General features: G+C 41.9%; 1 pseudogene; it reads left to right on the top strand.

The window, feature by feature from the left end:
- LOC106502167 lies at window positions 10,262–11,259 on the top strand (annotated as a pseudogene).

Raw genomic sequence — 12,232 nt, 5'->3', positions numbered from 1 at the left:
TCAACTGTTTCACTCTCCTCTTTCTGGACTGCAAGAAGATCCAACCAGTCCATTCTAAAGGAGATCAGTCCTGGGTGTTCATTGGAAGGACTGATGTTGAAGCTGAAGCTCCAATACTTTGGCCACCTCATGCAAAGAATTGACTCATTGGAAAAGACTCTAATGCTGGGAAGGATTGGGGACAGGAGAAGGGGATGACAGAAGATGAGATGGCTGGATGGCATTGCTGATTCGATGGATGTGGGTTTGGGTAGATTCCGGGAGTTGGTGATGGACAGGGAGGCCTGGCATGCTGTGATTCATGGGGTCGCAAAGAATTGGACACGACTGAGCGACTGAACTGAACTTTCACCTTCATCAAGTGGCTCTTTAGTTCCTCTTTGCTTTCTGCCTTTAGAGTGGTGTCATTTGCATATCTGAGGTTGTTGATATTTCTCTTCTAGCAATATCAGTTTGAGTTGGAATCAGTTTGATTCCAGTTTGAGTTTCATCCAACCTGTCATTTCACATGGTATACTCTACATAGAAGTTAAATAAGCAGGGTGATAATATACAGCCTTGACATACTCCTTTCCCAAATTTAACCAGCTCATTGTTCCATGTCTGGTTCTAACTTTGCTTCTTGACCTGCATGCATGTTTCTCAGGAGGCAGGTAAACTGATCTGGTATTCCCATCTCTTTAATAATTTTCCACAGTTTGTTGTGATCCACACAGTCAAAGGCTTTAGCATAGTCAGTGAAGCAGAAATAGAAGTTGTCTCCTGTTACAGAGTTTATTTTAAAGTCTATTTTAGTCTAACATGAATATTGTTCCTCCAGCTTTCTTGATTTCTGTTTGCATAGAATACCTTTTTCGATCCCCACACTTTCATTCTATATCTGTCCCTAGATGTGAAGTGAGTCTCTTGTAGACAGCATTTATGGGTCTTGTTTTTGTATCCACTCAGTCAGTCAATGTCTTTTGGTTGGAGCATGTACATTTACGTTTAAGTTAGTTATCTGTTTTCATTTCAGTTAATTATTGATATGTATGTTCCTATTGCCATTTTGTTATTTTGGATTTTTTTGTAGGTCATTTTTCCCCCTTCCTCTTTCAGTCTCATCTCTTGTGATTTTCCTTTTATGTTTAGATTCATTTTGTTTTTTTGTGTATTTGTTGTAGATTTTCAGTTTGCTGTTACCATGAAGATTTGATAGAATGGTCTATGTATAAACAACACTGTCTTAAGTTGCTGCTCTTTTAATTTCAAGTGCACTTCCAATATTCTACATTTGTATCCTTCCCTTCTCAACATTGCTTGTTTTGATATCATATTTGTCTGCAGCTGATTTCCTACCTTTAATGTATGCTTGCCTTTTCTGGTGAGCTTCTGCATTGGTAATTTTCTTGCTTCTAGTTGTGTGCTTTTCAGCCTAGTGCTGTTGTTTTAGCATTTGTTGTAAAGCTGGTTTGGTCTTGTTGAATTCTTTTAGCTTTTGCTTGTTTGTAAAGCTCTTTATTTCTCTGTCAAATCTGAATGAGGGCCTGCTGAGTAGACTACACTAGGTTGTAGGTTCTTCCTTATATCACTGTGATCACATCATGCTGCTCCCTTCTGGCCTGCAGAGTTTCTGCTGAGAGTTCAGCTGATAACCTCACAGGAATTTCCTTGGATGTTATTTTTTGCTCTTCACTTGTTATTTTTAATATTTTTTATTTGTCTTAAACTTTTTGTCAGTTTGGTTTCTATGCATCTCAGCATGTTCTTCCTTGAGTTTATGCTGCCTGGAGCTCTCTATGCTTTCTGGACTTGGGTGATTTTTTTTTTTTTCCCATGTTAGGGAAATTTTCACCACTATCTCTTCACATATTTTCTCAAGTCCTTTCTCTCTTATTTTCATGGAGGCCTATAAGTGAATGCTGATGCATTTAAAATTATTATTCAACATTAGCCCACAGGCATCTCAGATTATCTTCACTTCTTTTCATTCCTTTTTCTTTGTTCTCTTCCGCAGCAGTGATTTCCACCATTCTGTCTTCCAACTCACTCATCCATTCATCTATCTCAGTTATTCTGCTTTATATTCCTTCTAGTGATTTTTTTTCATTTCAGTTATTGCATTGCTCATTTCCATTTATTCATTCTTTAGTTCTTCTAGGTCTTTGTTACTCATTTCTTGTCTCTTCTTGATCTGTGCCACCATTCTTTTTCTGAGATCTTGGCTCATCTTTACTATCATTACTCTGAAATTTTTGTGGGTATATTGTCTATCTTCACTTCGATTAGTTGCTCTGTGACTTTATCTTGTTCTTTCATCTGGAACATATTTCTTTGCCATCTAATTTTTGTAACGTTCTATGATTATATTTCCCATTCTGTTGGCTGAAGGGTTGCAGTTTTCTAGCCCATGCTGTCTGAACCCTGGAGTGTGAGTTTAAGAGCCTTGTGCAGGCTTCCTGGAGGGAGGGACTGGTTCCTGCTCACAGGTGGGTGGAGTTCAATCTTGTCTGTCTGGGCAGGGCCATGTCAGGCTGTGTGTTTATCAGGCAACTGTGAGCTCAGGAATACTTTAAGTATCCTTTCTGCTGGTGTACAGCAGAGTTCCTGTCCTGATGACTTTTTGGCCTGAGGTGTTCCAGCACTAGAGCCTGCAGGCTGTGGATAAGACTAGATAAGAAAGCGGTGGCCTCCAGGAGGGCTCACCCTTATCAATATTCTCCAGAACTATCACTGCCAGTGATAGTCCCATGTCCCAACAGTGAGCTATAGCCACCCCCGGCCTCTGCAGGAAACCCTGCGATACTAGCAGATAAGTCTGGCTCAGGTTCTTATGAGGCCACTGCTTTTTTCCCTGGGTTCAGTGTGCAGGAGATCTTGTGTACACATCTTAAGAATGGAGTTCCTATTTTTCACAGTTCTATGGAACCCCTAAACCATACTGGTTTTTAGAGATAGTGGGAGTTCCTCCTGTTGCCAGACTCCCAGGCTGGGGAGCCTGACATGGGGCTCAAAACTTTATCTCCTGTGGAAGAACTTTTGTGATATAATTATTTTTCGAGTATGTGGGTTGCTCACTGGGCATGTGTAGAATTTGATTTTCTTGTGATTGCACCCCTCCTACCATCTCATTGTGGTTGCTTCTTTTGCTTTGGGTATAGGGTATTGCCGGGAGACAGCATGGGGAATCCCGCCTGTGGCAAAGGTCATGAGGAAGAAGCCTAACAGGCAAAGGCGAGATCAGGCCTCGAGAGAATCCCTCTGGACCTTCTCGAGCATCCACCCCAAAAATAGAGTCTGTCCACCTTATTGCATTATGCTTTCACCAACTCTTCTGACAATAACAGGGGGCTATCCCCCACCACCTTTCTCTGAAAAGAGTTAACTTAGAGCTCCAGTTAATAAGTCTCCTGGGCGTAACAAGAGTGTTTCAGTCCCAAAACTCCTCTGATGGCTCTCTAGCCTGCCTGACAAGTTTATCCAGCCTGTTACAACCACACATGTGATTGTTCACAGCCTTCCAACCGTGAGAGGCACGAGATGCTCTAAACTTTCTAAATACAGAGTCTTTTGAGAAGTTAGAAATGATTAGTGTAGTATTAGTGGATTGTTAGAAATATACCGGTGGAGGGTTTCATTGTTGAGCCAATATTTGCTGTTAAGTCTCCATACCCCTTGTCCCTTATATACATTAATTGATATAACTGGCATATAGGAAAAATGAGTAATAGCCTTTGATATTAATCATGTTAGACCTTAGGCTAGTAAATTCTTTTCTTGATTATAGCCCACTTCACTTTTGCCCTGTAGGAAAGCAACTTTATCTGGTGCCTTCGGAGGGTGGTGCCTGACTTAAGAAAAATCACCCTTGGAAAAAATAAGTTTTCTGGTTGACTGACCATTATCAGAAAGAAAGGGTCATTAAATGTTAGCAGGCCCCCTTGCCAGAAGATGGTGTAAAACCACCTAAGACCTTTGTATGCATGCATAAAGAGTGCCCGGTCTCGATAAGGGTCAGGTCTGCTGACCTTGCATGACTTTGTATTTTCCATTTATCTCTATGTACAACTTAAAGTATAAAAACTTTCCTGAACAATAAAGAGATGGACCAGTTCCTGGAAAGACTGGTTTCCCCTGAGTCTTCTTTTCTTTCTCTCCTTTTCAGACTAATTCCCATCTGGAGCACAGAGGCTCGCCGTGTCTACTTATTAGCCTGGGCTTCTACGACCTGAACGGGAAGGAGCTGTGTCTTCACTCCCTTAGGAGACTGGGAGGGCACCTGCCCCCTACGTAGATGGTGCAAGTCCCTTGTCTTGGGGCTTTATTGTCTTCCTGTGTAAACCAAGGAGTTTCAGCCTCTTTTTCTCTTCTATTTTCTCCACTACACTATTCTTTCCTAATCTCTCTTTGTATCTTTATCTCTTATATCTCTAAATAAATAAATCTCTCCTCACTGACACCTTCCCCACTTTGGATACCCTGGATCCACTGGGGCTGGACCCTGGCAAGTGGCTCCCAGAACAGACGATTAGAAGGTAGGTCTCCCTCAGTGCTCAGTTTTTGGGACGGATAGGACCCCACTCAGGGTGCCTAGGACCCCCCTGCTTAAGATAGGTGGGGTAAGTAGGAGTGGGAAGTGTTCTAAGGGTTGAAAGAAACCTGCTTTCTAAGGGTTGAAAAGAAACCCCCTCTTTGCAAAGGTTGAAATGAAACCTTCTTTACAAAACTTAATTTTCTGACATGGGCAACAGTGAGTCAACAGAAAGATAGCTTTTTATAGGAGTAATCTTGCAATTGTTAAGTAAAAGAGGAATTAAAGTTAAGAAAACCAATATTCATTCCTTTTTTTCATTTGTACAAGAACAATGCCCTTTGTTTCCAGAAGAGGGCACTGTTAACTTAGATACTTGGGAAAGAGTAGGAGAAGGCAGTGGCACCCCACTCCAGCACTCTTGCCTGGAAAATCCCATGGATGGAGGAGCCTGGTAGGCTGCAGTCCATGGGGTCGCTAAGAGTCAGGCACGACTGAGCGACTTCACTTTCGCTTTTCACTTTCATGCATTGAAGAAGGAAATGGCAACCCACTCCAGTATTCTTGCCTGGAGAATCCCAGAGACAGAGGAGCCTAGTGGGCTGCCATCTATGGGGTCGCATAGAGTCGGACACCACTGAAGCGACTTAGCAGCAGCAGCAGCAGGAAAACAGCTAAAAACTTACTATGCTGAACATGGTCTGGAAAAGGTGCCTGCTGATGCCTTTTCCTTATGGACTATGATTAGAGATCATTTAGACCCTGCTTCTGAATCTGAAAAGGTACATGTTAAAGAGGAAAGTGAAGAAAAAAAGCTACCTGTAAAAGAGGAAAGTGAAGAAAAAGAGGCTATACCTACTTATCGGCAGTTCAATAAAATGCTAGCTGCTATGACTGCCAATGAGTGTGTAAAAGACAGAGATGAAAAGAAAGATCAGCTTTCCCCTGAGGACGAGGAAGATTTAGAGGAAATAGCAGTTCGATACCACTCTGACGAAGACTGGCCTCTCTTAGATAAAGATGCTCACAAGAGTTTAAGAGAAACCTCCCCAATCAGGCCATCCGCTCCCAGGAGCTTAAGGGAAACATCCCCAATTAGACCATTCGTAAGATTTAAGCATCAAACAGTTAAAAGATCTCCGGGGTACAAAAAGAAAGACATGGGACATTCCAGCCCTCCCCTCCCCCCCCCATAGGGGTGAGGGGCCTCCACTAGAAACTCCCTGGAGAAGGGTTCTTTCTAGCTCCGAAGATGAATTTGATCCCCACCTTGAGGCTTGTTTTCCTGTAATATTTGATGAAAGCGGTGAGGGAAGGGCTCCCCACTGGGAACCCATTCCAATGAAAATGGTTGAAGAACTCAAACAGGCTTGTGCATCGTATGGGCCTAAAGCCCAGTACACTAGGCAATTGGTAGAGGCCTTAGCGGTCAGATGGATGTCAACCTATGACTGGAAGACAGTCGCTAAGGCTTGTCTATCTGGAGGACAATATGTACTTTGGAGAGCTGAATATGATGATCTTGCCCCAAAACAAGCCGATAACAACCAAAAATATGGTCCAAAATATATTGTAAAAAGTATGTTGACAGGGACTAATGAATTTGGAGCACTTAAAGATCAGATGGGATTAGACAAAATTACTCTAAACCAAGTAACCTCCTGCGCCCTTGCAGCTTGGCGATTGTTACCTGAAGGGAGAGACTCAACTTTTTCCTTTTCAAACATCAAAAAAAAAAAAAAAAAACCAGAAGAGCCATATGAGGACTTTATTTCATGACTTACAGAGGCAGTTCATAGAGTAATTTCTAATTTTAAGACAACTGGAGTTTGAGAATGCTAACTCTACCTGCCAAGCCATTTTATGTCCTATAAAAAAATCTGGGCAAACAGTAGATTATATCAGGCAATGTGCAGATGTAGGAGGAGCAATGCTGTAGGGCATTGCCATAGCCGCAGCAATAACAGGGAACTCTTATCAACAGACAGTTCAATCCTCTTTTTACAAATAAGAACAACCCATCAGAGTTACCCCAGTAACCAAGGCCGAAATACTAGCTTGTCTAAAACTTGTTTTTCCTGTGGCCAAGAGGGACACATTACCCACACCTGCCCTCAAAAAACAGTCAGTGCTTATCCGCCAAATTCTGCCTCCCTGGCTGTGTCTGCTCCGCAAAATTCTCCCTCCCTGCCCTTACCTGCTAATCTCCCTAGATCTCTTTGCCCTTGTTGTCAAAAAGGATATCATTGGGCAAAAGAATGCAGGTTGAGATTCCATAGAAACAGAACCTTTTTGGGCCCTGACCAGCAGTCGGGAAACGGATTGAGGGGCCAGCCCCAGGCCCCGACAATGATTGGGGCAACGACATTGAACCCTTTGTCCCATCACAGAACTCATCAGAGCAACCCCAGGCAGCGCAGGACAGGACCTCAGTTCCACCACCTCAACAATATTAACACTGGATAGTCCCACTATAAAAATCCCTACAGGGGTTAAAGGTCCATTACCGACAGGTTTGGTGGGAATTATATTAGGCAGAAGTTCCTTAGCTATGCAAGGTCTCACAATTATCCCCGGAGTAATTGACTCAGACTATACAGGAGAAATTCAGGTAACGATTTCACCCCCAACTAAAACTATACAAATTCATCAGGGACAAAGAATAACTCAACTTTTACTTTTGCCTTACCACACTGCAATTGGGCACACAGCTACTCAGAATGAAAGGCAGGATAAAGGATTTGGGTCTAGTGATATGGTTTTTTGTATAACAGAAATTACTCAGAAACGCCCTATGAAAACTATTCTGGTCAGTGGCAAGTCTATTGTGGGGTTGTTAGACACAGGAGCAGATGTTTCTTGCATTTCAGGAAAAGACTGGCCCAGCTCCTGGCCCACACATACTACTGAAAATGAGTTTGTGGGATTAGGAAGAGCCCCCGCAGTAGCTAAGAGTGCAAAAATATTAGATTGGCAGCTTGAGGATACCTGTGGAACTTTCCAACCTTACGTCGTCGTTCCTTTGCTCCCCTTTACCCTGTGGGGGAGGGATGTGCTGTCTCAAATGGGAGTGCTACTTTTTAGCCCTGATGATAAAGTGACCTCCCAAATGCTGCAAATGGGCTATGATCCATCAAAAGGGTTAGGTAAACAACAAACAGGAATAATTGAGCCAATCTGCCCAGCTCCTCGACAGCTACTACTGGATTGGGTTATCCAAATTTATAATGGAGGCCATTGTTTTTGCTGCTGACCCCATTACCTGGAAATCTCAAGACCCAGTGTGGGTGGAACAATGGCCTCTGGCTAAAGAAAAATTACTGGCAGCTAAAACGTTAATTTTTGAACCACTAGAATTGGGACATATTGAGCCCTCCAATAACCCCTAGAACACTCCTATTTTTGTTGTTAAGAAAAAATCTGGTGAATGGCGACTTTTACAGGATTAGAGAGCAATTAATGCCACCATGGAGGATATGGGGGCCTTACAACCTTCCCAGTAGCCATTCCAGAGGGATATAATATAATTGCAATTGATTTACAAGATTGTTTTTTCACCATTCCCTTAAATGATGAGGATAAAAAGCGATTTGCTTTTAGTCTGCCATCAGAAAATCTTAAACAGCCTTATTTGAGGTTTCAATGGAAAGTACTACCTCAGGGAATGAAAAATAGCCCTACCTTATGTCAGAAATTTGTCAATGCTGCTTTAGAAAATATTAGAGCTAAATATGAACAAGTATATATGATTCACTATATGGATGATATTTTAGTAGCTCATTCAGACAGAGCTCATTTGCACACTGTCCTCCAAAATTTAGCCCAGGCATTGTCAGCTAGAGGCCTAAAAACTGCCCCAGAGAAAATTCAAATCAATCCGCCCATAACCTACTTAGGAAGGGTTATAAATTCATAAACAGTGACTCATGCCCCGCTACAATTAAGAAAGGACAATCTTGTCACTTTGAATGATTATCAAAAACTTTTAGGTGATATTAATTGGATAAGGCCCTATTTAAAATTAACCACTGCCGAATTAAAGCCTCTTTTTAACATTTTATGCAGTGATCCGGATCCAACATCAAAAAGACAATTGACTGCTGAGGCTCGGGAGGCCCTAGGCAAAGTAGAAAAGGCTTTATCTGATAGCTATGTAAAAAGAATTGATTTAGCAGCGAACTGGCAATTTCTTTGTTTAGCTACCCCAACTGCACCTATGGGAGTTTTATGGCAAAGCGGCCCCCTAGAGGGGATCCATCTTCCCGCCCAAGCTAAAAAAGTAGTGGCTTCTTATCCAGGCTTGATAGCTACATTGATATTAAAAGGAAGAAATCGGAGCATTGAATTGTTTGGCAAAGAGCCATCAGAAATTGTAATTCCATATAACAAGGAACAGCTTGGTGCTCTTTTAATGTTTGATGAAAATTGGCAAATTGCTATAGGAAACTATTTTGGTCAAATTCTGCATCATTTACCTTCACATGTTTTGTTAAATTTTATATCTAGACACCCAGTTATCTTCCCTGTTAGGTTCAAACAATTCCCCGTTCCAGGTGCTCAGATAGCTTTTACTGATGGGTCAGCTAATGGCAATGATGACCCTGTATGCAAGACAGCAAAAGAGACACAGATGTGTAGAGTGGACTTTTGGACCCTGAGGGAGAGGGAGAGGGTGGGATGATTTGGGAGAATGGCATTGAAACGTGTATACTATCATGTAAGGAAAAAAAATAGAAAGAAAGAAACAAGTAACTTGCAGTATCATTTAGTGGAATAATATTCTGAGATACTAAAATAAAATAAAATTAGATTTGCTCAAAAAAAAAAGCTTATTATAAGGATATAATACAACATCTCTTTACTTGTGTTTCATATTTGGGCCTGCCAAAAGCTTTAAAAACTGATAATGCTCTTGCTTACACTTCTAAGTCTTTTCAAGAATTTTGTACAATGTTTCAAATAAAACATAATACAGGCATCCCTTATAATCCACAAGGGCAAGCCATCATGGAAAGAGCACATCAAACATTAAAAATACAGATTCAAAAATTACAGGAAGGGGAATTTAAGTATAGTTCCCCCCATCAGATTTTACAACATGCACCCTTTGTAATAAATAACTTAAATGCTGATTTGTCCGGAACCACTGCAATGCTTCGTCATTGGTGTCTGGAACAACAAAATACAAAGCTGTTAATAAAATGGAAGGACCTCCTCTCTGGACAATGGAGGGGTCCTGACCCATTTTTAACTAGTGATCGAGGATGAGCTTATATTTTTCCACAGGACTCAGATTCACTAATTTGGATCCCGGACAGACTGATTCGCCATGTCACAGTCCCCAAGACATCCAGTTCCCCCATTGCTTCAATCACAAAAGAGGAAGGGCATTCCTCTTCCCCTGCTGCCACCGCTGCCACTGCACAGAACAGCCACGCACCAGGAGCAGTGGGCGGGGCCAGCCTGGCTGCTGGGGCCCAGTGTGCCGCACTCGCAGCTGGTGGCCCCGCCAGCGTCCGTCTGCACTCACTTGGCCACCGCTGGGCCCAAGGCTGGTTTAGCAAGGGGGCAAGGGTGGTGCCTGGGCACCCATCATCAGGAGAGGCAAGATAAACATCGAGATCCCGGCAGGACTGACAGAGCTGCTGCAGCGCAAACTCCAGCAAGTCTGCGTGCTGGTGCCTCAGGATCTCCTCGGTTGCTCCCTCAGATGTCATATGGAACACTATAGATGATTGCTCAGGGTATCTGATGAGGAAATTTTGTACTTATAATTTGAGAACTGATTACAGAATACCAGGAGGAGGAAAAAATAATTCTATTTACTCTATTTTAGCTTGTCTACCCTCTCCTTATGCTTTTCTTTTCACTAATGACTCAGAAAGACTTAATATACAAATGAATTATTCAGGTGGGCCTAATGCAGTGTCTTGTGAACAATGTATGCTTTCATCTTGTTTAACTCCTCAATATAATGTTTGTTCTTTTGTGGTGCTAAAAAGTCCACCCTATATTATGGTGCCTGTAACTGTAACCACTCATTGGTATGATAATTATGGTCTTGCTGTGTTACAACAACTACAAGATTTAATGCAAACATGACGGTTTGTGGGCTTACTTATTTTGGGAATATCAGCTTTAATAGCCGCAATTACCTCTGTTACTGTGGAAGCAATATCATTGACTCAACAAGTACATGCTGCTCAATATGTTGATACTATGACCAAAAATGTTTCCTTAGCACTGGCAACACAGGAAGCTATAGATAGGAAGCTAGAGATGAGGGTAGACGCCTTAGAAGAAGCAATAATGCATATTGGGACTGAATTACAGGACTTAAATGTAAAGATGACTTTGTCCTGTCACACCGACTACTGGTGAAAGTGAACGAGACAGATTATGAATGGGAGAATATTAAAAATCATATTTCAGGTGTTTGGAACAGCTCCGACATTGGTCTGGATTTAGGGAAACTTCATAATCAAATAACAACCATGGAACACTCCCGATTTGATTTTACTGTTGCAGGAGCAGCCAATGACTTTTTTCACACCTTCTCTAACTTCATTTCTGGAAAGAACATTCTGTCTACTATCTTTAGCTATGCTGCTGTGGGTGCTCCAATTTTGCTTCTTATAATCATTCTTCCTTGTATTGTCAGGATCCTTTGGCAGAGCATTCAGAAGCTCGCGACTGAACTACATCTGGCTGTTTTAAGAAATAAAAAAGGGGGAGATGCCAGGAGCCAGCATGGGGAGTCCCGCCCATGGCAAAAGTCATGAGGATGAAGCCTGACAGGCAAAGGTGAGATCAGGCCTCGAGGGACCACCCCTGGACCTTCTCGAGCATCCACCCCAAAAATAGAGTCTGTCCACCTTATTGCATTATGCTTTCACCAACTCTTCTGACATTAACAGGGGGCTATCCCCCACCACCTTTCTCTGAAAAGAGTTAACTTAGAGCTCCAGTTAATAAGTCTCCTGGGTATAACAAGGGTGTTTCAGTCCCAAAACTCCTCTGATGGCTCTCTAGCCTGCCTAACAAGTTTATCCAGACTGTTACAACCACACATGTGATTGTTCACAGCCTTCCAACCATGTGAGGTATGAGACACTCTAAACTTTCTAAATACAGAGTCTTTTGAGAAGTTAGAAATGATTAGTGTAGTATTAGTGGATTGTTAGAAATATACCGGTGGAGGGTTTCATTGTTGAGCCAATATTTGCTGTTAAGTCTCCATACCCCTTGTCCCTTATATACATTAATTGATATAACTGACATATAGGAAAAATGAGTAATAACCTTTGATATTAATCACGTTAGACCTTAGGCTAATAAATTCTTTTCTTGATTATAGCCCACTTCACTTTCGCCCTGTAGGAAAGCAACTTTATCTGTTTCCTTCGGAGGGTGGTGCCTGACTTAAGAAAAATCACCCTTGGAAAAAATAAGTTTTCTGGTTGACTGACCATTATCAGAAAGAAAGAGTCATAAAATGTTAGCAGGCCTCCTGACCAGAAGATGGTGTGAAACCACCTAAGACCTTTGTATGCATGCATAAAGAGTGCCTGGTCTCGATAAGGGTCAGGTCTGCTGACCTTGCATGACTTTGTATCTTCCATTTATCTCTATGTACAACTTAAAGTATAAAAACTTTCCTGAACAATAAAGAGATGGACCAGTTCCTGGAAAGACTGGTTTCCCCTGAGTCTTCTTTTCTTT

This window comes from Capra hircus, chromosome 6 (assembly GCF_001704415.2).
Source record: "Capra hircus breed San Clemente chromosome 6, ASM170441v1, whole genome shotgun sequence".
NCBI lineage: Eukaryota > Metazoa > Chordata > Mammalia > Artiodactyla > Bovidae > Capra > Capra hircus.
Note: the sequence above shows the minus strand (reverse complement) of the source record. Positions and strands in the feature narration are given on the sequence as shown.